Source organism: Dermacentor albipictus, chromosome 6 (assembly GCF_038994185.2).
Source record: "Dermacentor albipictus isolate Rhodes 1998 colony chromosome 6, USDA_Dalb.pri_finalv2, whole genome shotgun sequence".
Taxonomy (NCBI): Eukaryota; Metazoa; Arthropoda; class Arachnida; order Ixodida; family Ixodidae; genus Dermacentor; species Dermacentor albipictus.
Window position 1 is genome coordinate 83,270,584 of NC_091826.1, and position 14,172 is coordinate 83,284,755.

A 14,172-nucleotide genomic window follows, 5' to 3' on the forward strand; every position below is an offset into this window, starting at 1 on the left:
TGTAATATGATCGCATGTGTGCGCGATGCGAATGATGTAGAACTTTGTGGAAGGCACGCGGGTCCCAGCGATTACTCTGGAACCTTCGACGACTGATGTATAAAAACCGACGCGCTTGACCCACTGATCAGATTTTCGACCATCGCCAACCGTGTTCGCCTCTATCATTGTGCTATAAGTGTAGCCTGTTTTGTGGGCACAGGTTCGCCCAATAAAAGTTAGTTTTGTCGTTCGCAGTATTGCTACTGTGTTCTTCAACGTCACCACCACGTGAAAATAACAAAGTGTGTACATCTCCCATTCACTAAAAAGAAGAAACCAATTCAGTCACGGTATCATCTGAACAACGTACTATTGAAGCAACGCAGCGCGTATAAGTATCTAGGTCTGCTACTGTCGTCTGAATGTTCGTGGAAACCTCAGGTAGACAGTATCATAGCCAAAGCTGGTAAAGCTTTGAATTTCATTCAGATAAAACCTGCGATGTTCACCTGTGAATTTAAAACTTATGGCACATACAACTTGTGCTGGACCACTCTTAGAATGTGGCTGTGTTGTAGGGACCCCAACGAGGTAACCTTCATTGCCGCTCAAGAAATACAAAACCGTGCTGCCAGGTTCGTCTTGGGGTGGTACGGAAGGAGGGAGAGCTGCACTGCAAACAAGGCTCAGCTAGGATAGGAATCTCTTTCTGCCCGCCGCAATAAACTAAGATTAAAATTTTTGCATTTGACTTACTGTAATGAAACTGAAATTAATAGAAAAATTTACCCACGGAAACCTCATTACATTTCAAAACGAGCTGATCATAGTTGCAAAATCCTCGAGCACCCTGCCAAGATGAACATGTATGCCAACTCATTTTTTGTTCGAACAATTAAACAGTGGAATAGGCTGACTGAGCAGCATGCGCATTGTGTGAATGAAGATGTATTTTATTCCATGTTGTAATACCCCCCTGCTGTAACGCCTTTGGGCGCTGCGGGGTAGTTGATGAATAAAGAATAAAGAGTGGCGCTGGCTAACACTCCCAAGGCTCGATCTAGTAAACATAATTACCAAAAGTTAGTGGACAGATAGACAGCCATCGCCGTAGCACGTGTGGTAGTTGAACACATGCGCATGAGGAGGTTTTGAGTGCGGCTCCTACCGGCGGCAAGTTGTCTTTTCGGCAGCTTTCACTTCGCTTTCCTGAATTATTTTTTTACATTTCAATTTTAAGCACAGACAATACCCGCGATACTTTCCTTGGTTTTGTTGTGTTTTGGCCGCACATAATAATCCCACGCACGCCCACGCCCGTGCACACGCGCACACACAAATAAAGAACTTTCTGTCGGCCTAGTTTGTGCATTCTTGACAAATATTTTAAATATTTTTAAGGCGCGAACAAGAGACATGGCACAGAAGGAAGGTCTATCCTGCGTGCGACCTTCATTTGGTGCCGTGTCTCGTGTTTGTACCTTACAAGTATATATATATATATAGTAGGTAAAGAGGAAGTCCTTCAGGCTACCTTCAAATGTAAAGAACTTGCGTGGTGCTACAAGGTAAACAGAACAAGTGTTTAATTTCAACAGTTTCGACCGGTGGACCGAGCTTCATCAGGTTTTATAAGGAAGTTCAGTGTTTGACGGAAGCCTGTCTAGTCGAGATGAAACATGGTTAAAAGGTAAACAAAAACCCGGGACACTTCGCCGACCAAATAATGATTTAACAGAAAAGAAGACGTTTAGGCTCCCACACAGGAGCCTTGTTCACAAGTAATATAAAGGTGTTCGAGCAGCTCGCTTAAATAGTCTTGAACATGTGACGCAGGCAGCGCGCATACACTGATGGCGGATTGCCATCGCCCCTTTTCAGAGTGTGCGGCGTATTCTGAATAATGAGCGACTCAAGATAAAGGCGTCGAGATAGCCCTATTTCCCTGGCAAGGACACGTGCCTTCCCCCTTTTTCTTCTTTTTATTTTACCTGTGAACAAGGCTCCCATGTGGGAGCGGAAACGTCTTTTCTTTTAAACCTTTATTTGGTCGGCGAAGTGTCCCGGGTTTTCGTTAACCTTTTAACCATGTTTCATCCCTACCAGACGGGCTTCCGTCAAACACTGAACTTCATTAACCTTCGTCAGGCGTATGGCCAGCAGATCGTTCAGCAGATTCGCGAGTTTGTATCACTGTCGACGCGAATGGCAGTGTTCCACGGCCATCTCAAGTTTAACTCTAAATGCAAGACTCTCGTTTTGATCCCTCCATCACTACGCCTGGGAAGACCTCTATCGACACCCTTTGGTCTCAGTGTCATCACCAAAGCTGAGCGGCAACTCTTACAAGCACGGAACCAAGACTGCCGGGAAAAAAGTAAGAACTTTGGAGAACCAAGCTTTCTTTGCTCGCCGTCAGCTAGAGTTTCGCTTGCCTAATTATTTTGCAAGCGTACAGCTACATGCCAATTTTCAAGCAAGACTTCTTGCACGGAAAGATGATCTGTCGCACGACAACATGATTTGCAGACTTCAAGCCCAGCGAAGCGACGTTCAGCGCAAAGCAGGGAACTGCGCGGTTCTCAACATGTCCTCGTACAAACCAGACAAAACTGAGCTTTCGGTCCTCAGCCTTGGCCTCAATTTCAACGCCAGAGCTGCAAGGAATAAAAGTAAGTTTGTATGTGCCGTGGAGAACGCCGTAAGCCAAGTTGACCCCGCGCACCGTGATGAGGCCCGCACTCGTGTTGTGTCTGTTCTCTCCAGACTGCGGGGCCCCCCTTCATCGTCCCTGTCTTCAGAATAGCGTCAAGCGGTGAAGAGGCTTCGCGGCAATTGCAAGGTCGTCATCCTTCCCGCAGACAACGGGAACGTGACTGTTCTGTTGGACAAAGTCGACTACCCCCAGAAGATGTTGACGCTGTTAGAAGACACGAATACGTACGTTCAACTTGACCGGGATCCAACACCCAAGGTGCAAAGAGACTACCAGAGGTTTTGGCCGATGTCTTTCATGTGGTCCCCCCTGAACGCAAGTCACTGCATTTCACATTACTTTGTCATAATGGTTCGGCACCTGCTCTTTATGGCCTCCCCAAGGTTCACAAGCCAGGCGTTCCCAGGCGTTCCGTTCCCAGGTGTTCCCATGCGTCCAATTGTCGATTTTACGCGTTCGCCCCTGCACAAGCTATCAGGATTTTTACATCGTGTCATTTAGCCCCTTGTCGGACATCGTCCCACTCACATACGCAATTCCTACGGCTTGATGGACAAAGTCCGTCACGTCGTACTGGATAAAAACTACATGTTTGTCTCTTTTGACGTGAAATCGCTTTTTACTAGTGTGCCAACGGAACTGGCCGTGGATGTATACAGTACAGCTCTGGAGTCGGATGCAACTCTACCCGAGAGATCGCCCATTGATGCACCGGACCTGGCTCGGCTGTTACAGTTCTGTTTATCAAACGCGTACTTTACGTTCCAAAAGTGTTTCTACAAACAGGTCCATGGAACGGCTATGGGAGCTTCTATATCGGTAACCGCCGCTAACTTGGCAATGGAAGCACTGGAAAGTCGAGCGCTCTCTTCGTTCAGCCCTGCTCCGAAGGTATTTTTTCGCTACGTGGACTACTGTTTTTGCATCATTCACAAAGAAGCACTTCAGTCGTTCACTTCACACCTAAACAGCATGGAAGCAGCGATCCAGTTCACGGTAGAAGAGGAAGTCGACGGCAAGCTTCCGTTCCTTGATATGCTGATTAAATGAAAGGGGCCTACTTTGTTGTTCGCAGTTTTCAGAAAGCCAACTCACACAGGACACCACTTGCATTTCGGCTCCTTGCAACCTGCTTCTCACAAAAGGGCAGTGGTTTCGACGCTTCCACGACGCGCAGAGAAAATCTGTACGAGACAAGAAGACTACGTAGTCGACATAAGCGTGGTACGGCGGGAACTATCAGCCTGTGGTTACCCGTGTTCTTTCTTGAATGCTGTCGAACGACAAATGGCACGTCCGCAGTTACCCTATGCTGCCTCTAGTCAAAAGCGCGCCGGAATACCATATATCCGGTCCACAAGTGAAGCTCTAAGCTGTATTCTGCGTTCATACAATGTTCAAGTGGCACACATTCCAAACCAGAAACTACGACAATCACTCGTCAATGTTAAGGACAAATTACCAAAACAGAAATTCCGAGGTGTTGTGTACGTTGTCCCATGCGCGGATAGCGACTACGTCTACATTGGCGAAACTGGTGACTTTGAAAGGCGTATTAAACAACACAATTATGACGTCAAAAAAGAAAATGTTAAATCCAGTGCTTCGGCTGAGTATGCCGCTTCAAGCGGCCACGCAATCGACTGGGAGAAGGCACATGTCCTTGCCAGGGAAAAAAGGCTATCTTGACGCCTTTATCTTGAGTCACTCGTGATTCAGACTACGCCACACACTCTGAGCAGGAGCGATGGCAATCTGCCGTCAGTGTATGCTCGCTGACTGCGTCACGTGTTCAAGAATATTTAAGCGAGCTGCTCGAACACTGTTTATTTCACCTGTGAACAAGGCTCCCGTGTGGAGCCGAAACGTCTTCTTTTCTTTTAAATCTGTATTTGGTCGGCGAAGTGCCCGGGGTTTTTGTTGACCTTATAACCTGGGCTTATAAGAATTTCTCATAAATCCTAATGAAGATCAGTACACCGGTCGAAACTGTTGAAATTAATTCTTGCTCTGTTTACCTTGTAGCACCGCTCACATACTTTACACTTGAAGGGTAGCCTGAAGGACTTCCTCTGTACCTACTATATATATATATATATATATATATATATATATATATATATATATATATATATATATATATATATATATATATATATATATATATATATATGTATATATATATATGAAGCCACTAATGAATGACATCAAGGGCAGGGCAATTATCCGTAGTAGTTAACTAAATGGAAAGATGGGATCAGGTAAACGAAAACGAAAGGGGATTGAAAAACATGCCGCGGTAGTTAGGATACGTATCCACGTCTTCGCATTACATGTGTGATGCTCTTACCGATTGAGCTACCGCGGAACCATTTTGCCAATCACATTCTTGGGTATTTATGTTCATCTGCAAGAATTTACCATGGAAGTGCTAGCCAGCGCGACCACTCACAAGCCTTGGCCGCGAGTGGTGGCGCAGCCAAGCCAGCTTAAAGAAAAAAAATCAAACCCTAAGAGCATTTGTGCGCTTAGGCTTTCCCTCACCTCTCGCTCGTCGATGTTTTCGTTCCTTATGTTTAAAAATCTTCCTGTTCAGCTTCCGACGCACTACCAACAGTGCCATAATTAGGGCTCTCACGGCAGGTAGCTTTCGCAAGCACTTAGTTTTCTTTTTTTTTGCATTACAATCCCCGATATGTTTACTGCAAGTGAAGCATATGTGTAGATAGGACCGAACACACAACGTACCGCAATCGATCATGTTGTGCTATTCAGCGCCACTGCTTCCGTGTCGCTTTAAACAGGATATAGTCTCCAGATTCCTTTCAGGGGCGAAGACCGTATCGTAATACATGTCTTTAGCGCGGAAAGAAATTTGAGTGTGGCTGTACGTTTTTGCATTCGAGCGACCTCTATTTCGAATGGCGTGCATTTCCTATTTGCAGTGGTACTATTCGCAATCCCACATGAGTGCAGTGTTCAGTAAATCCCACGTATTTCGCAAATCTCGTCGACCTCTATATTTTGGTACTCATTCATTTCAGTTTTCTTTTTACTCTACAGCTATAGTTTGATAATGGAAACGAGACCCCGTTAAGTCGTTTTGGTGGTATCTGCTGGTGGCGTAAAAGATATCGTTGAAGGAATTGACAACCATGCAACTGACAACCAAGCCGTTGAATTGGCTTGAGACACCGCAAGTTCATAGCAATCTTAAACACCATAGATAACGGTAGGGCTACTCGCAACACCTGAAAACTTCTGAGTAAAAAGAGGCCCAGTAATAAAAACCCTATTACTCCCTTTTCGTTAATTTGTAGGTAAGTTACAATCCACTAGAGGAAAGCAATGATACCAATTTACAGTAAGTTTTAATTTTTCGGTATTATTTAAGAAATGTATGCACCCAATAAGACCGACGCCTATTATACACCTAACTATGTGCTGTTTTTTTTTTCAGCGCGAAAGGAAAATTTTGATAAGCGCCTGTTGCATGAAGCACAAATATAATCATTGGCTTCCTGAAAGAGGCGAAAATTACACTGGAAAGCAACGTGTAAAATTAACCAATGCACAGAAACATTGAGTAATAAACTTTTAACTAATGTATTTAACGAACATATTGCAACATTCAAGTTCAGCACAGAGATTTAAGAAGCCACATCTACTTGGAACGAATTGTGAAAGTAGCCTCACTTCTGAAAAGGGAGCTGTTAAACATGTGGTAGAAATGCCTTGTTGTTCCCCTTACTTTTGCAACGAAGCTGATAATGCGATTAGAGTTGGTCGAAAATAATATATGCTGGTTTTTATGGGTTTCTAAGAAAATTAAATACTCACACAGTTGACATTTTGCGAAAATGTGTATATTGAAAGGACCAACAAACAGGAAAGTTTTGAAGTGCTTGTGCAAATTACGGGCTGAATAACAATCGCTAAACCTTAATTCTCGGCCAGTTTCGAGGTGGTTTTGGAGACCCTTCTTAAGTTTCCGCGCTTACATGAGAGGGCAACGAGCGCAGAAATTGTATAATCTTAGAAAATGGGGGCCGCTCTACAGGTGACGTGTACCCATACTTGAGTGTAAGTTAATTATGTGCTTTGAGAATATTTCCTGTATACTCATCTTTACCCAACTTTTATGTGCTACGCACTGCATGTAGTTGCTTTTGTTTGGTCTCCTCGGTGTACTATGCCAGTCACGGCACTTATATATCGTGCAAGTAGGAACCAAGTTTGAGAGACAAAATCAGTGTTTATTCTGTGCTCACTAAGTACATAGTTTGCTAAAATTACTTATTCAAGCGTTCCAGAGTGTTACACTGCCATTGTGCACGAACTTTTTCTTGGTGGTGGATAAATCACGTAGACACCCGCCTAAAGTTCAGTAAAGAACATGAGCGATGTTCAGTATGCCATGTCACGAAAAGTAATATTTCGCACGTGAACAGAATCATTTTTACCATTTATTCCCTTGTAAATTATACGGCACAACCAAGTGTGACACAATAATTTTGCTTATTTTCTCCAAAGTACTCAATGAACTATGCCAGACATTTATATTTATTTTTGTGGAAATTAAGGGGCAGGGAATGGGTAATGTGTAGGCAAAGTTCAAAGTGTGTGGGTTAAATACAACATCTTGTAGAAATTACGTGTGAAGGTGCGGGAAGGTCACACAACTCTGCTGTAATATTTCTTTTTTCAATAACGCAAGGCAATAAAACACGACGGAAACCACCGGAACACAAGAATAAAAGCGGATTTGGAGCTGAATACCTCTGGGACAACAAGGGGCATGATAGCAATGAGGACGACCGCACTGAGTCGTATCATAAGACGCCGACCCACCATTTTCAATTTCTAGGAAACACAGAGATAGTGTCAGGCGAAAGAAGCCGAAAGAAAGCAGAGGAGTCTGCTCCAGCTGGCTTCAGGGATGCAAGCGGTAATCACACTGCCCCCCCAGCGAAGTTAAACCATAATAAAAACATATTCCTCGCAATTTCTGCAGATGTCTTGCGTCACTTACGACATTCGCACTAGAGCATTCGCACAATAGCCGGTTCTTTCATTCTGATTCTGTCGTTGCTTTTCGATGAGGTTACCAGCCCAGGGCTCCACTGTCTTCGTCACTGGACGCAAAGAAGCCAACGCGAACTCCTATAGGCGTACCGAGTAGATTGAACAGCCGTGTTTGTTTCCGTTTTTCTGAGAAGCTCTAGACGTGCACAAGAGCCGGCAGAGCAAAAAGTAAAGTTTTGATTATGCCCGCAATGTTTTTGACTACGCCGACAAAATGCGACGATGTGAGCGAAAAGAGCATCGTTTTGTGTGCCACTATTTTATAAGGATTGTGTTGGCTTCGCGTGGTCGTATAGTGGTCGCATAGTTCTTGGACAAATGCTTACCAAAGGACCCAGTGAACTGAGGGAGAAAGAGTATGCCACGAACATTTGGAGGCTGCCGTCAAAGTCCAGTACGTGCATCACAGGAAAAGAAAGAGAGAGAGAGAGAAAAAAAGAACAACTGTGTATAATTAATATGAATCACCACTTATTCTTTTTCCAGTGGAAGCAGCTAGTATGGAAAGACAAATATTGACTCTGTATAGAAGCGCATGAGGAGAAGTATTGTGGAGCGCGAATTCAATAATCGCTTGCATTGCTTCCAGTCTATGGTACTGAAATCACAGTGCGCAGTCATTGGGAATATTCTTTTGTGTCTCAACTTGAATGCACCGACCGAGGTGATGGGTTAAATTGAAAGCTGTCAAGGTTTTAAAAAAAAAGAAGAAAAAGAAAATCTGCACTGTCTACATTTGCATACAAACATTGTACTTTCGACAAGACACGAAATAGCTCCTCTGTCAATGTTAAAAAGAAGTTTTTCAAGAATTCACAGACGCCTTTTTTTGCATGTGTTTGCGTTGCAAACAAGACATGCCGTCAGAGGGAACAAAGACGTTTAAACGAAAGCCAGAATGTCATTTGGAGCTGCCCTTTCAAGACAGGCTGACAGCATAGTGAAACGCCCAAGTTTATTGACTTGTAAGTGAAATGCACGCTGTCGTGATGTAAACAAATGTAAATGGGCCACCCGCGGCCTCTTGCAGAAGGTCAGCTTGCTGCTATAGAGCAAGTGTGTTCCGAAACTTGAAGCAACTGTAAAATCCTGTAAACACTTTGAATATGCGTTAAGCGTTTGAGTGCACGTGACAATAGAAATCTATTATTCCACGGAAAGCTAGCAAAAACAACTTTTCCGGCTAGCGTTAGCATCCTGTATTTCAATTCACGTTATATACCTCTGAAATTGAGATTTTTTTGTCCTTCGTTGGTGTATTCACCTAAATATTGTGCAGGTGAACATCATGGCCCTCGCAGGGGGCGCATAAAAGACATATGAAGCACAAAATAACTAAACTAAATAAGAAAAGTAGGAACAAATGTATAATATGTTGCACGAAGGTAAACAATCAAAGGCAGAAGAAAACAAAACGTTGTAGCGCTACAGGCTGTTAAATTTGTTTTTGTATTATGTCCTAAAATTCAGAAATTTTTTCGCTAATATCAGCAGTTTGCGGTGGGGTATGTAATAATAAATGTAATAATGAAGGTGCCGAACTCAGGGTAAGCACTTATTATGAAAAAGACAGTGGGAAATGACGCGTTTCTATCACGTGTCTTGTTTAGTTAGGAGGCACCATGTTAGTAGTCGTAAGTGAGATCCTAAGACACAAAGTCAGCATAACGAGCTACAACGAGCCGTGCGATAAAAGCAACAAGAACAACTAGGAAAAGATATTTAAGAACCAGGTAGCACTCGAAAGAAAGAGCGTGGAGGAGAAATAACCTTGATTGTCTGGCGTGTGCCTTCACGATCCAGGTAGCTGAGGCTCGGTGTTTCTAGAAGAGATGGCGGCCTTAGCGCGCCACCATGGGTACGAACGCCGCACCGCGGTATCCGCAGGTGTCCGGACGTCCTATAGCGTCAGGCGAGGCAAAGTGCTGATCTGATGCTCCCGAAACGGCAGTTGGACCGCCATCCACTGGCAGGGGAGCCCTCAGCGCTTGTGTGACTAGCGCTGTTTCTAGAGTGGAATATCGGAGCACCCACCGAGTCCTGTCCTAGGGCGAGACGTCTCTGCTTACCGCAACATTGAGGCTGGACCCAGCGTGGCTCACCATAGCCGCCTCCGCAAGGAGGGCTGCATCCCGATGCCTCGTTAAGTGCGGACACCTGTCACTCCATCTGCCAAGATGGCCTTTTCTTTGTTGAAGTGGGCCAAGTGACAGTGGCGGCGACATGATGTTAAAACGCTGCTTATTCATTGTGCAGATCCTCGGATAAGTCATCGAGCCTGTTTTACCGGAGTGTACGCCATGTGACATCATCTTCGCATGTTTCCCGGTTAATTAATTGTTCTACGAGCTATACGAGCAGACCTCCATCACTGCACCGCCCGACTGCCCTATCGTCTCTGTGCGTGATAGTTCTGGCATGCTCGGGAAATCAGCGACACCCGCCTGCGTGTTGCATAGAACTCTGGTACTTGTGCGCACACCATCGATATCTGGAGCAATACCCCGACGTTACCATTCAAGGGTTTAAAAGCGGCGTTCAAATTTTCGCTCGTCAGTTGGCAAAGTGACAACGGCCGCTACATGATGTTAAAACGCTGTTTCTTCATTGTGCAGGTATGTTATTTTGAAAATTATCGATGCTTTAAATGCGACAATTCCTAATTGATTGCTTCTTTGCCCACAAGATGCGGCTGATTTATGCTCGAATGCCTTGTACTATATCAATTACCTTTTGTTGAGTCGAGACGGGGAGTTGAATCCTGGTCCCCCCTAAGTTGATCCCTCAAAAAAGATCGGCAATTCATCGAAAAGTAATGATTCCAGTAATAGGTTTTCTGAACGCTTTACGCGCTCCGAAATTACAGCTCAATATTAGGCTACTGCGGCATGTTCGACCGAAAATGCTGACGCTGTCACTGTGCTTCCTGAGGTTCTTGAAGTACAAAAACTGATGGCTGAGGACCTTACCAAAATTATGTAATTCCAAGCTTCTGTAAACTGGCGTTTTGATCCGCTAAAAAACTGTAGCAGTACTTGAATCGCCTACAACAGGCCAGAAGATTGATGCCAATGTTTCCGATCTTCTCCGCTCCGAGATTAAAACACTAACTAGGACTGTGGCTCAGTTGGTTGCCAAGAATGACGAGCTTGATAACCGATACCGTCGCAACAACATTGTTATACACGGCTTGGACGAAAAACCTGATGTAAATGAGAATACTTTGCTAGAAGGGGTTGCACAGATATTTTCTCTTATATGAAAAATTACGCCCCCACACATTGAGCGTTGCCACAGAATTGGCGGAAAGCGCAGATTGCGTCCACGCCCAGTTATTCTTAAGCTGCTGGATTTTCTGTAAAAGCCTGCAGTGATGAAAAATGTCTCGAAGCTTAAAGGATAGGATTTTTTACCCAGCGTTCGTGCAGTCCGGTAAAGAAATTTGGGATGCCTCGGAGCCTTTTCGAAAACAGGACTGTGTTGTCAAGCTACGCTATGATTACGTCTTTATCGACAAAGTACGCTACCATTGGGATGGCAGGTCCAATGCCCTTAATGAAAGAAATCCTTCATTAACAGAACGTCTCGGTCAACACCACCCGATTCGTCGGCTGCAGCTAAGCCTTCTGAGTTACTACGTTCCACTTCTGACTGACTGCCTCGTAATTCCAATTGTAACCTTTCAATTTTTAACCTCAATGTTAGGAGCATAACTAACTAGTTCAGAGACTTTTTGTCTTTAACTTCTGCACACTCGCCTCATGTGGTTGGCATCACAGAGACTTGGCTGCATAACTATAGACTGAGTTGACTCCTCCTGGCTACGTTGCCGTTCGCGCAGATCGGCGTAACTCTAAAGGTGGTGGCGTTGCGTTGCTTTATAGGACGGATCTCAAGTTATCACGATTATTAGCACCAGGTGACATAGAATCAGTCTGGTGTAAACTTTATCTAGACAAAGCGAATGCTGTGATAGGCGTCGTTTGCCGTCCACCAAGTTCCTGTGTTGAGCACGTTCTAACCCATAGTCACTATGTTAACGAGCTGCAGCTAAATACAGGTAACCGTATTTGCATGGGTAATTTTAATGCCCCCGGCATTCATTGGCCTACTTTACCACTTGTGAAAGAGAATTCCATAAACAGAGATCTAGTTGTCTTTTATCTTTTATTACAGCCTGTCCAGAGAGCCAATAAACCTACAGGATGCGGGGCTCTGCTAGATTTGGTTTTCGTTAGTTCTGACGTTGTTGCAAAGGGTTACAGAAGTGATGTCATTGAGGGAATTTCTGATCACCAGGCCGTTCTTGTCTACTCAAATTTCTCGGTCACTAAGCAGAATTTAGTTTTCTCTACATTTCCTGACTTTAATCGCGCTGATGATGTATCAATAATAGACCCTCTGTCTGATGGTTATGACGAATTTGCGCACTAAGTTCTACTTGTGATGGTAACGCATCGGTAACTTATTTCGAATGCTTGGGTAAAAAAATATTCAGTGTTTCATTCTTTTCAAAACAAAGAAGAAAAATGTAAAAATTCCCTAGATGACGCTGGATATATTACAGCTGACACGTCGTGTAAACAGACTAAGGTGTAAGAGGTGTTCAAACATTCAGGCAGCCGTGATGAGTTTCATTAAAGCAAAAAAGGAGCTTAGAGTGAAAATTACCCGCGCTAAGGACTTCTTCTTCGTTGTGCAGCTGCAGGGCCTCCTAAAGACCAACCCGTGTAAATTTCGGTCGTCTGTTTTGCCACGTGATACGATGGCTACTTCTATGGTGATTAACAATGATTCCATCAATGATACATTTCATATATAAAAGGCATTTAATGAGTATTTCCAGTCCGTTTTCAACAGTGTCAAACCAGACACTGTTGCTCGTATTACCAGCATTACCAGCATTAGCGAAAAGGTGTGTTGAACTTAATATTGAAACTCGATAATAAGAAGTCTGCTGGGCCAGATGGCATTCCGAACTTGGTTTTTGGTACGGTACTCTTTATGGACCTGTCGCTACATAACTGTCATATTTCGCAAGTTCCTGGCATCCTCTACAGTACCCTCATCCTGGAAAATGGCTTAAGTACATACTTTATTCAAGACCGGTGACAAACATGTTTTATCTAATTATAGACCAATTCCTATAACCTATCATTCGTGTAAAATGTTAGAGCATATTATTTCAAACATATTTTGGAATACCTTGAGTCACATAAATTACTAACTAATGTCCAGCACGGCTTCAGACGCGAGTTCAGCACATTAACACAGCTAAATGAATTTTCACATGACATTTGTATTAACCTAACACGGGCAACCAAATCGACACAATCTTCATTGACTTTTCAAAGGCATTTAATACAGTGATTCATTCGAAATTGATGTATAAACTTGACGCCATCCTCAATAATCCCCGCCTTCTCAGATGCATTTCTAGTTTTCTTTCCGATTGATCTCAATTTGTGTCCTTCAACAGAACTAATTCCAAGGCGACAGAGGTGCCCTCAGGAGTGCCACAATGTTCCGTGCAGGGTTCGTTGCTTTTCTTGATCTTTATAAATGATTTGCCTCGTCACATGCCCTCAAATATACGTTCGTATGCTGATACTGTGTATTCTATCATAAAATTTCCTCCTTTGATGACCATTTACAGCTTCAAAAATCACTTTCTAATTTTAGCTCTTGGTGCGATACCTGGCAAATGAAAATTAACATCCGTAAAGCCATTGCTATGACTTTCGCTAATAAAACGACCCCACCCGCTTTTACTTACAAAGATAATAATACTCCAATTCAGATCGTTAGTGAATATAAATAGCTTGGTCTTGTTTTCACACCTAGTATGTCTTGGTCGAAGCACATAGATTTAATGACCTCAAAAGCACTGAAAGAGTAAGGATATCTGCGGAGCACATTGACCACAAACCCAAGGGATACTAAAGTACTGATGTACAAATAACTAATACAACCTGTACTAGAATATGCCTCTCCCGTCTGGAATCCGCACAAACAGTGCGACATTAATCACAATCTCATTGAGGCCATAAAAAAATGTGATCCGCTTCATATGCCGTAAGTACGATAGGGATTCTTCACCGTATACAGCGCTTTCATGCCTAGGCTTACAACCGCTCTCAGATCGCAGACGCACGGAATCACTGAAGTTTTTGCATTGCATTATTAACTTTTCTTGCCGTATGTATTCACTTGACTACCTAACTCCTGCAAAATCATCTAATACAAGAAGTCACCATCAACTAAACATGGCACCTTATTTTGCCCGTACGGACACTTTTAAATACAGTTTATTTCCCTGTGTAATCGAATATTCGAATTCTTTGCCTGGTCCTACTCGTTCTCTTCCTTTAAACTCATTCTTGGCGGCC